Source organism: Heterocephalus glaber, unplaced genomic scaffold (assembly GCF_053883595.1).
Source record: "Heterocephalus glaber isolate CG9 unplaced genomic scaffold, H.glaber_assembly_v1.0 deba00001479, whole genome shotgun sequence".
Lineage (NCBI taxonomy): Eukaryota > Metazoa > Chordata > Mammalia > Rodentia > Bathyergidae > Heterocephalus > Heterocephalus glaber.
The window spans coordinates 162,945-180,122 of record NW_028258316.1 but is presented as its reverse complement, the minus strand read 5'-3'; the positions used below and the strand labels follow the sequence as shown (position 1 = coordinate 180,122).

At 37.7% G+C, this 17,178-nt stretch overlaps 1 protein-coding gene across 6 annotated transcripts in view; it reads left to right on the top strand.

Annotated features, from left to right (window-relative positions):
* Cacna1b (calcium voltage-gated channel subunit alpha1 B) overlaps window positions 1–17,178 on the top strand; it is a 201,372-nt gene that overhangs the window by 91,233 nt on the left and 92,961 nt on the right. The gene's annotated exons all lie outside the window — the stretch shown is intronic.

Here is a 17,178-nt window from a genome sequence, read left to right as displayed (position 1 = left end):
CCTGTCTTAGTCTTTGCCCACTGTTAAATTGGGTTGTGTGTTTTATAATTGTTGAATTTGAAGAATTCTTTGTATATGTTGGATACAAGTCTTTATTAGACATGTGTTTTACAAGTATATTATTTATGCCAGTCTGTGACTTTCACTTTTTATTCTCTGAATATTTGGTGTTTTTGATTGTTGCTTTTGGGGGCTAGGGATTAATCTGATCCTTGCTGTGACTTCTACTAGAAGCAAAAATGTAGGCTATTGAGTTTTGTATGTTAATTATATATCCTCCTACTTTTCTGAGTCTTGAAATTGCTTATTAGTTTTAGTGTTGATTCTCTTTGTTTTTTCCAAGTCTGTTGTCAAAACATCAATGAATATAGCTTTAACTCTTCCTTTCCAAGTCTTAGTCCTCTTGTTACTAGTTGTTTGGTTGTGCTGATGAGTTAGTGGGTACTGTTATCTTGCTTCTGTCTATACTAAATTTTAGATTCTAGTGTGGGGCCTGTAGGGCTTTGTGAGTGTAGAATCATGTTATGGTATCTATTAATTCCTATTTCAAAAAGTGTTTTATCTAGCAAAGATGTTGAATTTTGTTGGTCTTTTCAGTATCCATAGAGATTATATTTTTCCCTTAAGTGTGGAGATATATAGCAATGAATTTCCTAATGTGGAACTATCTTTGTAATCTTAGAATAACCCTCATTTGGTTATTATATTTATTTTTAATACGCTATTGGTTTCTGTTTAATATTTTACATAAGATACCTGGATTGATGCCTTGAGTGAGCTATGTTCTATAGCATCCTCATATATGTTTAAACATCATAAGGTTTAAGATATCATGCTTTTGCTCAACTTCATTACTCCATTCCTGAAAATCAGATGTTTTGAATGGGAGTCCCATTTTCTATAAATTTTGTTTCATTTCATATTCCATTCCATTCCATTTGTACTGAGAATTGAATCCAGAGCCTCACACGTTAGTTAAGTGCTCTACCACTGAGTTACACCCCTAGCCTTTCCCATTTCTTTAGATGTTAACAGATTATGAAGTACCACATGTCAACTCAAAATCCCCAGTTTCCTAAAATATAGCTAAGGCATAGTTAAATATTGAAAAGCCACAGTATCATATTAGGACATAAAATGAGTAACATTTTTTCCTGATCAGCAGCTAAAATAGCTATTAATAAGTGATTGCTTTGGACACCTCCTCTGTTGAAACTATTGAACTTTTGAAAAATAACTATACATGATTGTGATAATTTATCAGGTGAATTTACACTCTTGCCTGAGTACAGTTTTACTTTGTTTAAAAGGCTGTATTGACTTTTAGGGATGTAAACATTCTTCCTACTTTTAACATCAGCCAAAAAATCAAAAGGATTGTAATGAGACAGTTTTACAAAATTGTAAGTTTGTATCTGAAAAATTAGAGGACCTCTACTGGCAAGTTCTACTTGAGGAGCTATTCTGTGGGATATAACAGTTACTGGTTAGTAAAAAGAATTGGAATGCTTTCTTCTTTTCCTGTGCTCTGGGGTAGTCTAAGAACCATTAGGTTGGGCATTGTGGCGGACACCTGTAATCCCAGCATTTGGGAGGCTGAGGCAGGAGGATTGCACAAGTTTGAGGCCAGCCTGGGCTGCATAGTGAGACCCTGTCTCAAAAAGAAAACAAAGCAAAACAAAAAAAGAACAGCCATTAAAATTACATGGTCTTTCCGTAGACTGTTTTTTTTGAGATTGGGTATGCCTGGTCTTTTTTTGCAAGGTAATTCTTCAGCAATTTCTCTATTTCTGTGTGGATATCGGTCTGTTTAAACATTGTAGTCTCCTGAGATGAGTTTGGTAAATTATATTTCCTTTAAAAATTATCCATCTGATTTAGCTTTTCTAATTTATTTACATAAACTTATGCAAAGAAGTGGCTTGGTTTTTGTTTTACTTTGTTTTTGTTAATTTCTCTCTGGTTCAGTGATTTTTCCTCTTGTCACTTTTTAGTCTCTGTATTTTTAGGTCTCTCTCCCTTTCCTTTGCTTCACTAGATTATCTAGTAGTTTATGTGTTTTATAGACTTTCATAAAATGAAAATCATTAATTCTACTATAGTTTTTAAAATCATGACGTTTCGGGCCAGGGATTCAGCTCAGTGGTTTTGCTGCCTGCTGTGCAAACGCAAGGACCCGAGTTCAATCTCTGGTACCAAAAAAAAAAAATCGTGTTATTCCTTTTATAACTTCTTGAGTTAGATATTTTATTCTTTACTGTTTATTACATGAGTATTTAAGGATATGGATTTTCCTCTGATCACTAATTTAATTGTATTCCACAGATCCTGAACATTTGGTATCTCCATCTTAATTAAATTTTTAAGTAAATGATTTGGTTTTGGCTCGTATTTATCCAAGGCATGTCTTTGTAGATTGCTTGGGTTTTTACCTACAGAATTATCTGCAAATGCGTGGTTTTATTTTACCCTTTCTGCCACACAGACTTTTATCCCCCTCCTCTGTTGTGCTGGGCGACAGCGCACTGTGCTGGCAGCACTGGTGAGGATGGACACTCCCTGCTCCCATTTTTTGGGAAGGACTGTTCATTTTCCATAATTTTAGTATGATGTTACCTGAACAGTTTTTATCTTTTTGTTTTTGTAGCTGTCCTTTATCAAGTCGACAAGATTCCACCCCATTCCCCTTTTTCCCAAGTTTTTTTTCCAAGTCTATTTAATGAAAAGAACTTTTTGTCATTAATGGTTGAATGTTGTTAAATGATCTTCTGCATCAGTTTATATAATCATGTGCTGTACACCCTCTTGGTTGTTGTGCGTAATTATTTCTGTATGTTGCCCAGTTCTATTTCTTATACTTTGTTAAGGAGTTTTATCCAAAATTTATGAGGGATATTGGTCTGTAGTTTGTTTTTTTGTACTGTCCTTGTCTGGCTTGTGTATCAGAGCAGCACTGGATCTGTGCAATATTTTGAATTTAATAGAATTGTTCTCTCTTCTGTTTTCCATAATAGATTGTGTTGAACTGGTGTTACTTTTCTCTTAGATATTTGGTAGAATTTTCCAAAGACATGTTTCTCTTTTTCGGACTTTTAAATTAAAATATTCAGTTTACTTTGCAGTCATTAGGCTGTGCTATCTCTTTTAGATTGGGTGAGCTGTAATGTAGTGATAGCCCTTTTGTCATTCCTGCTATGGTAATTTGTTGTCTTCTCTCTTTTTTCTTTGTTAGTCTTGCTCGAAGTTTGCTAATTTTATTGATATTTTTAAAGAGCTAGATTCTTGTTTCATTTGTTTTTCTCTATTATCTTTGATTTCAATTCTATTTAATATTTACTCTATAATTTTCTTCTTATTTTGCTTTATGCTTATTTTGCACCTTTTTACTTTCATGAAGTAGGAGCTTAGATTATTGATTTGTGTCTTTTCCTCTTGTGCAACGTAAACATTTAGTGCTAAAAATTTCCCTCTTGGCACTGTTCTGCTCTATGCTGGGTGATCACATGATATATTTTATGGTGTTTTTTTTTTTTTTTGTTCAGTTGTTTTTAAAATGTCCCTGAGACGTTTTCTTTGACTCATGGAGTACTTAGAAGTGTGTAATTTAGTTTCCAAGTACAGTATTTGGGAATTTTCTGAAGGTGAGCCACTCCCAGCGCCCAGGAGAAAGCTTCCGGGCCACTGTACCACCCCGTCCCCCAGCCCAGAGGAGGTGAGCTGCTCCCAGCACCCAGGAGGAGGCTTCCAGGCTGCCATACCACCCCCCTCAGCGTAGAGGAGGTGAGCCGCGTGGGTGCCAGCAGCACCCCCCCCCCCACGACAAAAGAGGATCTGGAAAAAATAGAATCAGAAATAATATCTCAGATAACAGCAGAGATTGTGCCCATAGTGCAAGACATGATTAATAAATCTAGAGAGGACACAGATAGAAAAATACAGGAGCTGAGGAACATGATGGAATCCCAGCATAGGAAACAAATGGAATCCATAAAACAGATGCAAACAGATTTCCAGGAGATTAAAAACTCAAGGACCCGGGCTGGGGATTTAGCTCAGTGGTTTCGCCGCCTGCTGTGAAAGTCCAAGGACCTGAGTTTGATGCCCGGTACCCAAAAAAAAAAAAAAAAAACAACTCCATTGAAAGTCTGTGTAGCAGAATGAGCCAGTGTGAGGACGGAATTTTACATATAGAAGATAGAATTGTAATTAGTGACCGAGCCAATGTGAGGACAGAATTTCACATATAGAAGATAGAATTGTAATTAGTGACCAGGAAAAGAAAAATATCTTAAAAATAGAAAGGGACCATGAGAAATAGATCCAGCAGCCACTAGACGGTGCAAAGAAGAATAACATAAGGCTGATCAGAGTCAATGAAGAAACAGGATGACATTAAAAAAACTGTTCCCAGAAGTGATGGCAGAAAACTCCCCAAGCAGGGGAAAAGAACTCGACATACAGATAAGTGAGGCATATAGGACTCCAAATAGCCTTGATCAAAAAAAAAATCTACACATAGGCATATAATAGTTAGGATTCCAGAAACCCAACAGAAGAACAAAATTCTACAAGCAGTTAGAGAAAAGAAACAAATCACGTACAAAGGAAAGCCCATCAGAATCACAGCAGACTTCTCAACGCAAACCCTCAAGGCAAGAAGATCTTGGAGTGATGTATTTCAAGCCCTAAAGGAAAACAGCCTCCATCCCAGATTGATGTACCCTGCAAAACTATCTTTCAAAATTGATGGAGAAATAAGATACTTTGATGACAAAGAGCACCTTAGAAACTTCATGAATACCAAACCAGCACTCCAAAAATTTTTAGACAATATCCTAGGAAAAGACAACAAGGATCACAACCCCAGGAAGCCCAGCAGAATGAATCTGTTGGGTACGACAAGAAATTAAACGCAAAGTGGGGGAATCCAACAAAAAGAAAAAGTCATGACAATGATAAGTCAATATGTATCAGTTATAACCATCAGTGTTAATGGTCTCATTTCACCAGTGAAAAGAAATAGACTGGCCGAACGGGTCAGGAAGCAAAATCCAACAGTATGCTGCATACAAGAAACACACTTAATTTAAAAAGAAACTCATAGACTGAAAGTTAAAGGGTGGAAAACAATACTCCATGTGACAGGAACCTGAAGAAAAGCAGTAGTTATCCTCTTTTTTATATCAAGTGGATTTCAACCCAAAATCTGAAACACTTCTGATCCCAAGAATTTCAGATAAGGGATAGTCAATTTCTATGTACAAATCTATTGTGAACATATATTTTCATTCCTCTTAAGTAAAAACTTAAGAGCAGAACTGTTGGTTCTTAACAGTAATACAAGAAATTTCTATATTGTTTTCCAAAATGGTTTTATCATTTTACATTCACATTAGCAGTATTAGAAAGTATTAGAAAGTTCTAACTGGTTCACACCTAAGCTGACATTTGTTCTTTTAAAACTTTTAACTTCATCTCCCTAATGAGTGTATAATATGATCTTGTTATTGTACTGATTAGTATTTTTCTGATTCTAGTGTTGCACACCTTCCCTTGTGCCGTACTGGCTGTTTATCATCTTCTTGTGTCTACTTTTTAATTGGGTTGTCTATTAATGAGCTGTAAATGTTCTTTATATATTCTGGTCATAGGTTATATGTATATAAATATGGTCTGTTTAAGGGCTACTTTTCATTTTCTTAACAATGTCATTTAAAGTTCTAAATTTTGATGGAATCTCATTTATCAATTTTTTTCTTTTATACATCATGTTTTTCGTATCCTAGGAAATTCTTGCCTACCCTAAATTCATGAACATTTTCCCTTATAATTTCTTCTTAAAGTCTTATAGTTTTAGTCTTTCATATTTACATTCATAAATCCTTTCAAGTTATTTTTATGTGTGGAAATAAAGAGTTGAGGTTAATTTTTTACATACGGATAACAAGTGTTCTAGTACCATTTGCTGAATACACTGTCTTTTCCTCTGGTCTTGAGTTGAGTTTATGTTCTATAAAATGTCAGTGTTAAATAATCTTTCAAAACTCAGTGGACCATATATGTGTGGTTCTATTTCTAGATTCTCCATTTTATTCCAATGATCTATATGTCTTTCCTTACATGAACACTGCCTAGATTACTATAGCTTTAGAGGAATTCTTAAAATTAGATAATAAATGTCTTCCAACACTGTTTTTTTTTCTTTTTTACTTTTCTAGGTCCTTTGTACTACATAACTTTCAAATTTCAATATCCAATTCTTCATTTATAGCAAGTATACGGGCCGAGAATTTACCTCAGTGGTTCTGGCACCTGCCTTGCAAGCGCAAGGTCCTGAGTTCGATTCCCCAGTACCCAAAAAAACCCCAAACAAAAAAACAAAGCAAGTATACATAGACCTGAATTTTTATATATACCTTGTGTTTTCTAATCCTGCTAAATTCAGATACAAGTTCTAGGGGCTCCTAGAGATTTATTAGTATTTTCTCTGTAGATGATCATTTCATCTACATATAAAGATTTTACTCCTAGGCCGGGGATTTAGCTCAGTGGTTTCGCCGCCTGCTATGCAAGTGCAGGGACCCAAGTTCGACCCCAGTACCAAAAAAAAAAAAAAAAAATAGAAGATTTTACTCCTACCTTCCCAATCCTATGCTAATTGTTTCTTTTTATTGCCAGACTGTTTTGGTTTGGGCCTATGTTTCAAAGTTTAATGAACAGATGAAGAGTAGGCATATCTGCCCTTGTTCCTCAACTTAGGGAGAAAGCATTGTATCTTTTCCATTCATACAAGGCATTTTGCTGGAAATATGGAGTACATGTCTTTGATCTGTTGAGAAGTTTCTGTTCTATTTCTAGTCTCCTGATAGCTTTTACCATGAACAGCTGTAGAATTCAGTCCAATACTTTTTCTCCAACTAGTGACAGGATCATATGGCTTTTTCCTTTCCTCTGTTAAAATGATGACTTTTGGGGGTGGATCTTCCAATGCTGAACCAACACTGCCATCCCTATAATAAAACCACTTTCTACATACTGCCAGATCTGACTTCTAATAGTTTGTTTTGTTAAACAAATTTCTATCTGTGTTCATACTTTTTTCTTCTGTTATCTTTATCCGGTTTTAGGATTAGCACAATGTTGATTTCCTAAAATGAGGGGAGAAGTGTTCCTTCTTTTTCCTGCTTTAAATGTTTGATATAATTTATCAGTTAAAATGTATACAAGCCTGCCGTTGTCATATAGGTAGGTTTTCAAGCTAGGAATATACTTTCTTTAATAGGTGCTATTCAAATTTTATATTTCCTCCAGAGTCAGTTTCATTAATTTGTCTTCCAAGGTACTTCTTAGAAGTTGTCAAATTTATTTCAAAAAAGATTTTTGTAATATGCTTTCTATATCCTTTTAAATTCTGTAAAATCTGTGGTAATGTCCTGCAAATCTTGATATTGTAATTAAAACAATGTATAATTGATATTGTGTAATAGGAAGAAAAGGTCTAAAGGAGTAGGGGAAGTGGGAGGGCTAGGGGAAAGGAAAGAAGGGAAAAGAAAAAAATATGAGAAAAAGAAAAAAAAATGGAAATAAAGTCTTTGCAAATAGGGAAGGGTGGAGGGGTGAAGGGAGGACCGGGGAAGGGGAAAAAAATAAGAACCAAGATACTCATGCAAAGGTACAAGATCCCAGTGATGAATGTAACTGTATTTTATACCTAAAATGTACCAATAATCTTAATGGAAAAAAAGAGAGAAAATTTTCTGTTGTCTTTCTATTATTGACTTCTAGTTTTGATCACTTTGTGATCAGCAACCATAATCTGTATTATTACTGTTTTTAAAAAATTTGTTACAGTTTGTCTTGGGGCCAAGATATGAATGTTGGACAAGGACATGTGTTCTACTGCTTTTGGGCGGAACATTTTGCAAGTGCCAGTTAGGTTCTGTTGCTTAATAGTGTAGATGAATTTTTCTGAATGTGTAGTGTTTTCTGTCTAGGTCTATCAGTTATGGAAAAAGATGTTTAAGTCTCCACCTCTAAATGTGGATTTGTCTGCTCCTTTCAGTCTGTGAGATACTGGTTCATGTATTTTCAGTCCTGTTGATGGGTACCTGAACATTTTGGATTTGACTTGGTGGAATGGACCTTCTGTCATTGTGTGATGTTCTTCTCTGTAGCTGGTAATTTTTTTCTGATCTGAAGTATATTTTATTTATTTATTTATTTATTTTGGTACTGGGGATCAAACCCGGGACCTTGTGCTTGTGAGGAAGGCAGCAGAACATCCCCGGCTGAAGTATATTTTACTTTCTATGAATATATCTACTCTTGCTTTCTTTTGATTGGTATTTGCATGATACATCTTTTTTCATCTTTTGTTTTAAGCGCAGGTGTATAGTTATATTGGAAGTATGTTTCTTGAAGATAGCATGCAATCAGGTTATTTCTAATCCACGCGTCAGCCCTTTTACTTGGTGTGTTTAGACCATTTAATGTCACTATTGATAGATTAGAGCTTAAGTTTGTTATTCTGTTTTTTATTTTCTGTTTTTCATTTTTCTGGTTTCTTTTTTCTGCCTTTTTGTGTGTTACTAGAACATATTTTAGAATTTTATATTGCTTTGTCTGTAGTTGCGGGGGTTTTTTGGGGTTTTTTTTTTTGCGGTACTGGGGATCAAATTCAGGACCTTGCGCTTGTCAGGCAAGTGCAGCACCACTGAGCTACATCCCTGGCCCTGTCTGGAGTATTTTTGAGCATATTCCTTGTATAGATTTTTTAGTGGTTGCTTTAAGTATTACATTATACTTGCATAAGTTTCCCAGTTTATTGTTGTCATCATTTTATGAGTTTGAGTGCGGTATAAAAGCTTTACCTCTCTGTATCCCCCTTTTTCTTCCCCAATTTATAATATAATAGTTGTATTTTCTCTACATACTTTTAGAATCACATCAGATTGTGTTGTGACTTTGAATTTCACTGTCAAACATAATTTAGAAAACTTAGAGAGAAGGAAAGTTAATCACTTTTTCGTTATCCTCCCTTCCTGCTAGTCCAGTATTTCTGTCTTCACTGTTTATTTTCCGTTTGGAGGGCCTTCCTTAGTCTAGTTTAGGTCTGCAGTGGACAGGTCCTCATAGTTCTCCTTCATCGGAGAATGTCTTGATTGCCCTGCCTTCCTGAAAGGTATTTCTTCTGGGTATAGAATTCTGGGTTGACAGTTCTTTTTTTTTCAGCCCTTGAAAAAACGTGTGCCTCTTCCTTCTGAGCGCCATGGTTTCTGATGAGAAATCCACTGTCATTCGAATTGTTTTCTTCCTATAGGTAAGATGTTTCTCTCGCTGCTTTCAAGGTTATTTTCTTTATATTTCAGAAGTGTGAGCCCAGTGTGTTTTGGCATGGTTTCCTTCAGGTTTATCCTATTTGGTGTTCATTCAGCTTCTTGAATCTGTAGGTTAATGTCTCTTGCCAGATTAGGAAATATTTCATCCATTGTGTCTTTGAATAAATACTTCTGTAGCTCTACCCCTTTTCTTTTTTATTCCAGGCCTCTGATGACACAGATGTTAGATCTTTTGTTATATCCCCCAGAAGCTTCTGAGCATATTGACTTTTTTCCAGTCTGTTTGCTTTGTTGTTCAGTGTGGATAATTTGTTTTCCAGTTCACTGATTCTTCCTCTGTCTCTCTATTCTTCAGCGAAGCCTATCTATTGAGTTTTTAATTTCAGTTATTGTACTTTTCAGTTGTAAACTTTTTGTTAGCTTTTGTTTCTTTAATGAAATTGTCTGTTTTCTATTTGTTTAAATTGTATTTTCAGTTGGCTGTTGAGCATTTTTATGATGGTACTTTCAGCAGCATTGTCAGTAATTCTGACCTCAATATTATCCTGGTACATATTGTTCATCTTCTTTCATTCAGGTTGATTTTCTGGTTCTTGGTGCAATAAGTGTTTTTGATTGAAATTTAGATACTTTGATATTATATTATTTAGATCTTCTGTTTCAGCTGTCTGCTGTGTCACCACTCTGCCAGGGGAAGGGCTGGGGGTTGGGGTGGAAGAGTAGCTTCTTTGCTTGACCTCCATTACGCCCAGTCAGAGGGTGCTCCTCATACTGCTGGGCTAGGGTGGGAGGCCTAGTTCCCCACAAGGCCTTTCTTTTTTTTTGGTATGGGGATCGAACTCAGGAGCTAAATGCCCAGGCCCTCGACAAGGCCTTTCTTATGCAGTCTTGTTGGGAGACGTAAGAGGCCATGTCACTGTGGCCCACATGGCTGCCACTGACACACAGGATTGGCCCCACTACCTCTGATTCATAGTAGAAGTCCTGGCTTTCCAATAGGACTTACTATGGCTGGTAGGGAAGGGTTGCCTCCCTACTATTGGTGTGGCTCAAAGTTCAGGCTCCGGGCCGGGGATTTAGCTCAGTGGTTCTGTCGTGTGCCTCGCAAGCACAAGAACTCGAGTTCCATCCCCGGTACCAAAAACAAACAAAAAAGTTCAGGCTCCCGTGTAGTCTTTACTGGCATTGCATGGGCTGTGGATCTTGTTACCACAGAGTGGATGAGAGTCCCTGGCCCTGCTTGGCTCTCTCTGGTTCCACCCCAGCAATAGCTTATGTTTGCCTCATCGTAGGTGTGGAACAGAAAGAAGTCTGGGACCCCTCCTTGAGGCTATAGCTTTGCTATGAATTGGGCTGTAGTACAGTGATTAGTACCGCTAACATCTCCATCCTGCTGAGTGGCCCCTCCCCTAGTCCTTTCAAGTGGGAAAGCTGCAGGCACTTTACAAAATCTGTACCTGTTGGTATTTATGAGTTGTTGGCTTCCCTGCCACAGGTCTGGGGTATGTGAGGCATAAGAGAAAACCAGAAAACAAAAATGTATTGTTATGTCATTTCTTGGATCCCAAGGTTCCCCAGCCAACCCACCTCTGCATTTTATCTTTTGGGATCTTATGTTTACCATATAGATGATGTCCAAGGATCAGATATATTTAGTTGTACTTAATGGGATGAATGGGGTAGGATGATTCTACTCTGTCCTTTCAGAAGCTGAAGTCTTGAGTCAATACTTCTTTATGGTTTTATTTATAGATGTTCATTATGGCCTGTTAAACAGAATGTCCCCTTCCCATTGAATTACTTTGGCGTTTTGTCAAAATTCAATTGATAGGTGTTATTTAATGTCAGAAAAACATTTCTGGGTTTATAGTTTTCATTTTTATATATCAGACATTTCAGTTTTATATATGTTGGATTTATTCTATTGTATCTATATGATAGATACAACCTATCTAATTGTGTTGTGTTTTGTTTGTTTTTTTCTAATTGCTTTTAAGTCTCATTCTTTATTTCATATTTTTTTCCTCTGGGCTCATTTCACTCCTGTCTTCTTTAATTCTTGCTACACTTTTAGTCATAGTTTTTCTTCATTCGACTCCTTGAGCTTTATGAAATCATTTTGTTTATTTCATTTTATTTCTGAGACGATTTTGTCCTTACCTGCAGTTTTTCCACTGAGTTTGATCACCTCACATCTCTCAGTTGTCCAGCCATGTTTATTTTGAGCATTCAAGTCTAATTTGTAGGATTCTTAGTAGCAATTGCTTTTATAATTATATTCATTTCATGTTGGAAAATTGTATAAATTTTGCACTGCTGTATGTGTGTGTAGTATTTCTACTAGCTGAATAGTTTTCATCTTTACTTTGTTCCTTCCCATAGAAGCTTTGCATGGATGTTGAATTCTTTTTTCAGATAAAGATAAAATGTGCTGAATTTTCCTACACTAGCAATTATGTGTGGTTCTGTGGAGCACGGGGGAAGGGTTTGGGTCGTCCACTGGCTTTCTAGTTTGAGTGCCCTCTCCTGTTAGCAGAATGAAATGCCATTCTTTGGATTCTGGGGGATGGGTCTGTCTGGTTCTGATCCTTGGGTGAGATCATACCTCTGCAGTGCCTCGGCTGCAGCTACTGGCGTCTTGCCACAGAGCCACACACGTCTTTCCCCTTGGAGATTCTCTTTTCTTTGAAGCAGGGGCCAGGTTGGCCAGCTTCCGTCCCACGTCCTTCCCAGGTCCCTTCTGCTGGCCCAGTGGTCTCCAGGCCCAGTGGTGTGGCCCACTTGGGTTCAGGCTTGTTCTCAGTATTTCTCTACTGAGAAAGGGGCGTGGGTGAGGGTGGGACTCCTCCTGCAGGGTGAATGCTGGCTGGCATCCATATTCAGATCACTGCCCCTACCTGGCTACACTCCCCTCTCCTGCTTCCTGTCCCTGCCTAGCACTGCAGGTCTCAGGTGTTTGTCTCCCTACTTCCCTGTAAATTCAAGTTTAATGTTCTTGTCTGCTATGGGCTGTAGACAGCTTATGGAGGACGTGGCTCTGGAAGAGTATAAGTGGGGGGAGGGGCTGCTGTGTTTACAGGAACCAGCTTGTATTCTCTTTCTAGTTTTTCTCCTGGGTTTCTAGTTATGCCCACCTTTACATTTCTAGTGCCTTCCCCTCCTCATCTCCTTGGAAAGCCCTTTTCCCCCAGTGGTTGGTCATTTTAAATATTTCATCAGTGTCTCAGTCTTGTTCCTTTTTGATTTTCTTTATTGTATCATTGTTCTGTGTTTTCTCTTTCGCTTTCTTTATCTGTACTGTGATGTCCTTTCTCCTGTTTATTAGTTGAATACTCAGCCCATGACCTTTGGGCTTTTCCACCTTGCTAATGTGTCTTAAGTTTTAGGTTTAAGAATTTAGTTCTACACAGTATAAGTTTTAAAACTTGTTTTTGTTTTAAATCTTTTTCTTCATGTTTCATTATGAGTTCTCATTTGATTAATAGGTATGGTTTTCAATTTCCAAATGGTGGCAGAGGTTTCTCTATGTGATATTTTCTTTTTTGGTACTGGGGATCGAACTCTGGACCTTGTACTTGTGAGTCAGGTGGCAGAACCACTGAGCTAAATCGCCAGCCCTTTTTCCTATTGATTTCATTATTCCTTTTGGTATTTCAATACTCCTTATATTTCAGAGAATTATTTGGGTTTCTTTCTTGTTTTTCCCCTATTCTGCTTGAAGAACATCTTTCCTAATCTCTTTTATTGAGGCATGGTAGTGGTTAATTCTCTTGGTTTGCCTGAATAATCCATTGTGCCATTGTTTGTGAAAAGTGGTTTTTCTTTGTGTAGAAAAGGAAACTAGCTTATTATTTTCTTTCATCATAATGAGACTATTCTATTGTCCACTGCCTTCTGCTGTTCTGTGGAGAAGGCAGTTGTTAGTCTAAATTGTGATTCCTTTGTGTGGCTCTGTCTTCTCTCTGTGGCTGCATAAATAAAACTTTTTGTTATGGAGAGCTGAGGGAGGGAAAGTAGAGACCAATGTAGCAGTCCTCCTCGAGTTGAGTGCCACCCGCAGCAGTTACCCTGTTTACCAGTCTTGTTTCACTTGCTGTCTGTGTATCGTGTTTGGGATAAATATGCCAGTAGGCTTCTCCATGAAGGAGTTAACATAATCACAGTAGCACCGTTGATAGTAATTCCTTCAGATTGCCTGACATACACTCTAAGTTCAAGTTTTGCCAGTGATCGCGGAAATTCTTTTTATACTTATTGTGTTTGAATTGGTGTGCAGGCTTACCTGAAGCTACTCAGTCTAAGTCTCTTTATAGCAGTTTCTCCCTTCTGCTTTTCTTCATGCCATTTATTTGTTAAAGAAGCCATGTTGTTTGTCCCATGGAACTTTCTACATCTGGATCTGGTTGACTGCATTACGGTGTTATTCAGTGTGTGCCTCTGTCTTTATCACACCCGGTAATTAGAGTAAGAGCAGAACAGGGTTTCTGAACCTCGGCATTACTGGCTTCTTGCTGGCAGCTGCCTTGTGCATTGTAGGAGGTTTAGCAGCACCTGGCTCTGCCCTCTAGATGCCGGCGACACTGCTTATCGCGAGACCCAGAGAGGTCTCTAGGCAGTGTGCAGACTGCCCATCTGAGAGACACACAGGGAGACACTTGTTGGGGAAGCAGCCAGCTCTCTTCTTTTGGCGGCAGCACTTCCACTGCATGATGACTGACAGGGCTGGGTCAGGGATGGAGTCTCTGGGTGATGGATAGTAAGATGGACCAGTGGGTTCAGCTGTATCTAGTCTCCATCAGATTCTCCACCAGCCTTTTCCTGAAATGGCTCCAGTTAACACATTGGTGATGTCACTAAGGTCGCAGAATGGTGAATTTATAATTCTGTCTTTCTGCATTTATTGTAAGGAAGATCTTACTTCATGAAATGTTTGTTACCTTGAAATGTAGTTTACAGTGCATTAAGCAAGAGATATGCTTAATTCTGTCCTTTTATTTATGAGTTTTCAAAATAGTTGTTGACTCCAGGTGTACAGTGAGAGATTTAATAAAATGATTATGTCATTATGAAAGTTTGGATTTAATATGATTGATACGATCCAGTCCTCTGAGGTTACTGTTACTTCTGATGCCTAAGTTGTTCCATCTGGGCCAAAGTCCAGCCCTTCAAGTTGGCTTTTGTGCCTCCCACATGCCTCTGGGAGTCTTGGCACTGGCTTGGTTGTTGCCTCTGATGGCATGTACCAGGGCCGTTTCAGACATTTCTTGCCCGGACGTGGAATTGGCCATTTCTCACTACTACAGGTCTGTGGTCTGTTTCTTCCTGGGGTGACCCTGAGCCTATGACAGAAGGGTACAGATGTGACAGCTCAGGCCTGAGACTGACGGTCAGGTCAGCTTTGGGGTGGGTTGGGAACCCTCATGTCCTGGGGAGCTAACCCTTCCCTTGCAGGGATTTGTCTGCAGTTACACCTGGCATGGCTTCTTCATGTCCCTGGCCTGCTTTCTCACTTGTTTCTGCTTGCTTCTGGGAGCACACCCTTCACCATGCATATCTCAGGCCCTTTCGTGGACCCTGACCCGACACCGTGGTTGGAGACCTCATGGTGGTCATTGCTACTGGATTCTTTTATTGCTTTCAGGCTTTTCTGTGGACTTTTTTTTTTAAGAGAAAAATATGTTATTTTGTGGCATTTATAATTCACATAGAAGATTATAGAATATAATCTATGTTCTGTATTTGTGTGTTATCCTGAAAATTTTGTCCTTTTAATTTCCTTATTCTGTTTTAAGTGATATCGTTAAAACCTTCTATTTTCAAATCATACGCTCCTACTATGTAGAAATACGAGCAGTTTCATCTGTCGACTTTGTGTTCAGCCAGACACCAGCCACGCTTGATACTCTACACCATCTCCCTGCAACCGCTTGTTTTCCAAGTAGACACTGTTGTACATATGCAAATATATTTTTTTTGAGCCATAGAGTCTTTAAAGTCTTTCCCTATTCACAAATGTAAAATTTTCATCTTAGTCCTTTTGTTCTCTTAATTTCCAATTTAATTGTACTGTGATTAGACATTGTGACTTGTGTGACAGTTTCCTTTGAGATTTATTTATAGTTGCTTATGGCTTGGCATTATGGTCAACTTTCTCATGGTTAACTTTTGTAAGTGTTTTACATGAGCTTAAAAGGAATATGTTTTCACAAATTTTGGGAGCCTTGGGCTTTGTGTATTTGTCTGTTAAATAAAGTTTGTTAGTCGTGTTGCTCAAATATTCTATATATAGTATTCAGTGATATTTTGCCCAGTTGATTTTCCGACAATTGGAAGAGCTGCTTTGAATTCTCTTTCCCTGTGTATGTTTACTTTTTAAGGCAATTATCTTGAATAATTTGAAATGTGTAGTGTAATGTAAAAATAATCTACCACGTTACTAAGCACTATTACATGCATTTCTGAAGTAGTAACTGCTTCTGATTTTATTTTGTAAGGTTGTTTTTCTTTTCTTTTCTTTTTTTTTTGGTACTGGGGATTGAACTTGGGACCTTGCATTTGTGAGGCAGGTGGCAAAACCACTCAGCTGAATCTCCAGCCCCTTTTCTTTTATTTCTTTTAAGAAACTTTCTATTGTGCCTGCCTCGCAAGCGGCAAGGTCCCAAGTTCAATCCCCAGTACCAAAAATAAAACAACTTTCTATTGAACTGATCTATAGTGCTAGTGAAAAGACCCTTTCTTTTAAAACAGTTAAGTAATTATCCTCTTTAATAGCTCTTTTTGTTTTAAAGTGTAATTTCCTGAGTAAATACAGTTTCTTGGGCTTTGTTCCTTTTAAATGAGCATGTGCTAGGTATATCTTTTTGTATCTTTTTTTTTTTTTTTTTTGGTACCAGGGATCAAACTTGGGTCCTTGTGCTTGCAAGGCAAGCAACGGAACCACTGAGCTAAATCCCTGGCCCTCTTTTTGTATCCTTTGACTCTTTGAGGCCTTAGACTCTAGGCTTGTCTCTTGGACACTGTGTATAACTGTACTTTACAATCTCTAGCTGGAGCTCATCAGCTGGTGAATGGATAAAGAAGATGTGTTTTATTTATAACATGGAGTACTACTCAGCTGTAAAGAATGAGAAACTAGAAACATTTACAGTTAAATGATTGAGGCCATACTCTTAAGTGAAATAAATAGGACATACATGTGTAAATATCGAATTGTTTCTCTGGTGTGACAAACTAAAAGTATAAATGAGGACCAAAATGTATAATAGACAATGTGAAATAGGAAGAAAAGTTCCGAAGGGGAAGTGTAAGGGGAAGGGGGGAGTAGAGGAAAGGAAAGAGGGGAAAGGAAAAAAATATGAGAAAAGGAAAAAACAGAAACAAAGTCTTTGTAAATAGGAAGGTGTGGAGGGGTTGAAGGGAGGGCAGGGGAAAAGGGAAAAAAAATAAGAACCAAGATGCATCGTGTAAAGGTACAAATTCCCAATGATGAATGTCATCATATTGTATACCTAAAATCTACCAATAAACTTAATGAATTTAAAAAAAAAAAGTAAAATCTCTAGCTGGATAGTCTCTGTCATTTAATTGCAAACTTAGTCTGCTCATAATTATTTTGACTACTGATGTACTTGGACTTGCCTTATCTCCGATTTTAACATTTGTTGCATTTTCTAAGCTTTCCCTCTGTTTTTCCTTTTAATTTTTTTTTTTTTCTGGTACCAGGGATTGAACTCTGGATCTTGCACTTGCGAGGCAGGCAGCAGAACCACTGAGCTAAATCCCCGGCCCCCTTTTTCCTTTTAATATTGAATAATTGACTATTTTCTTTGTGTGTCACATT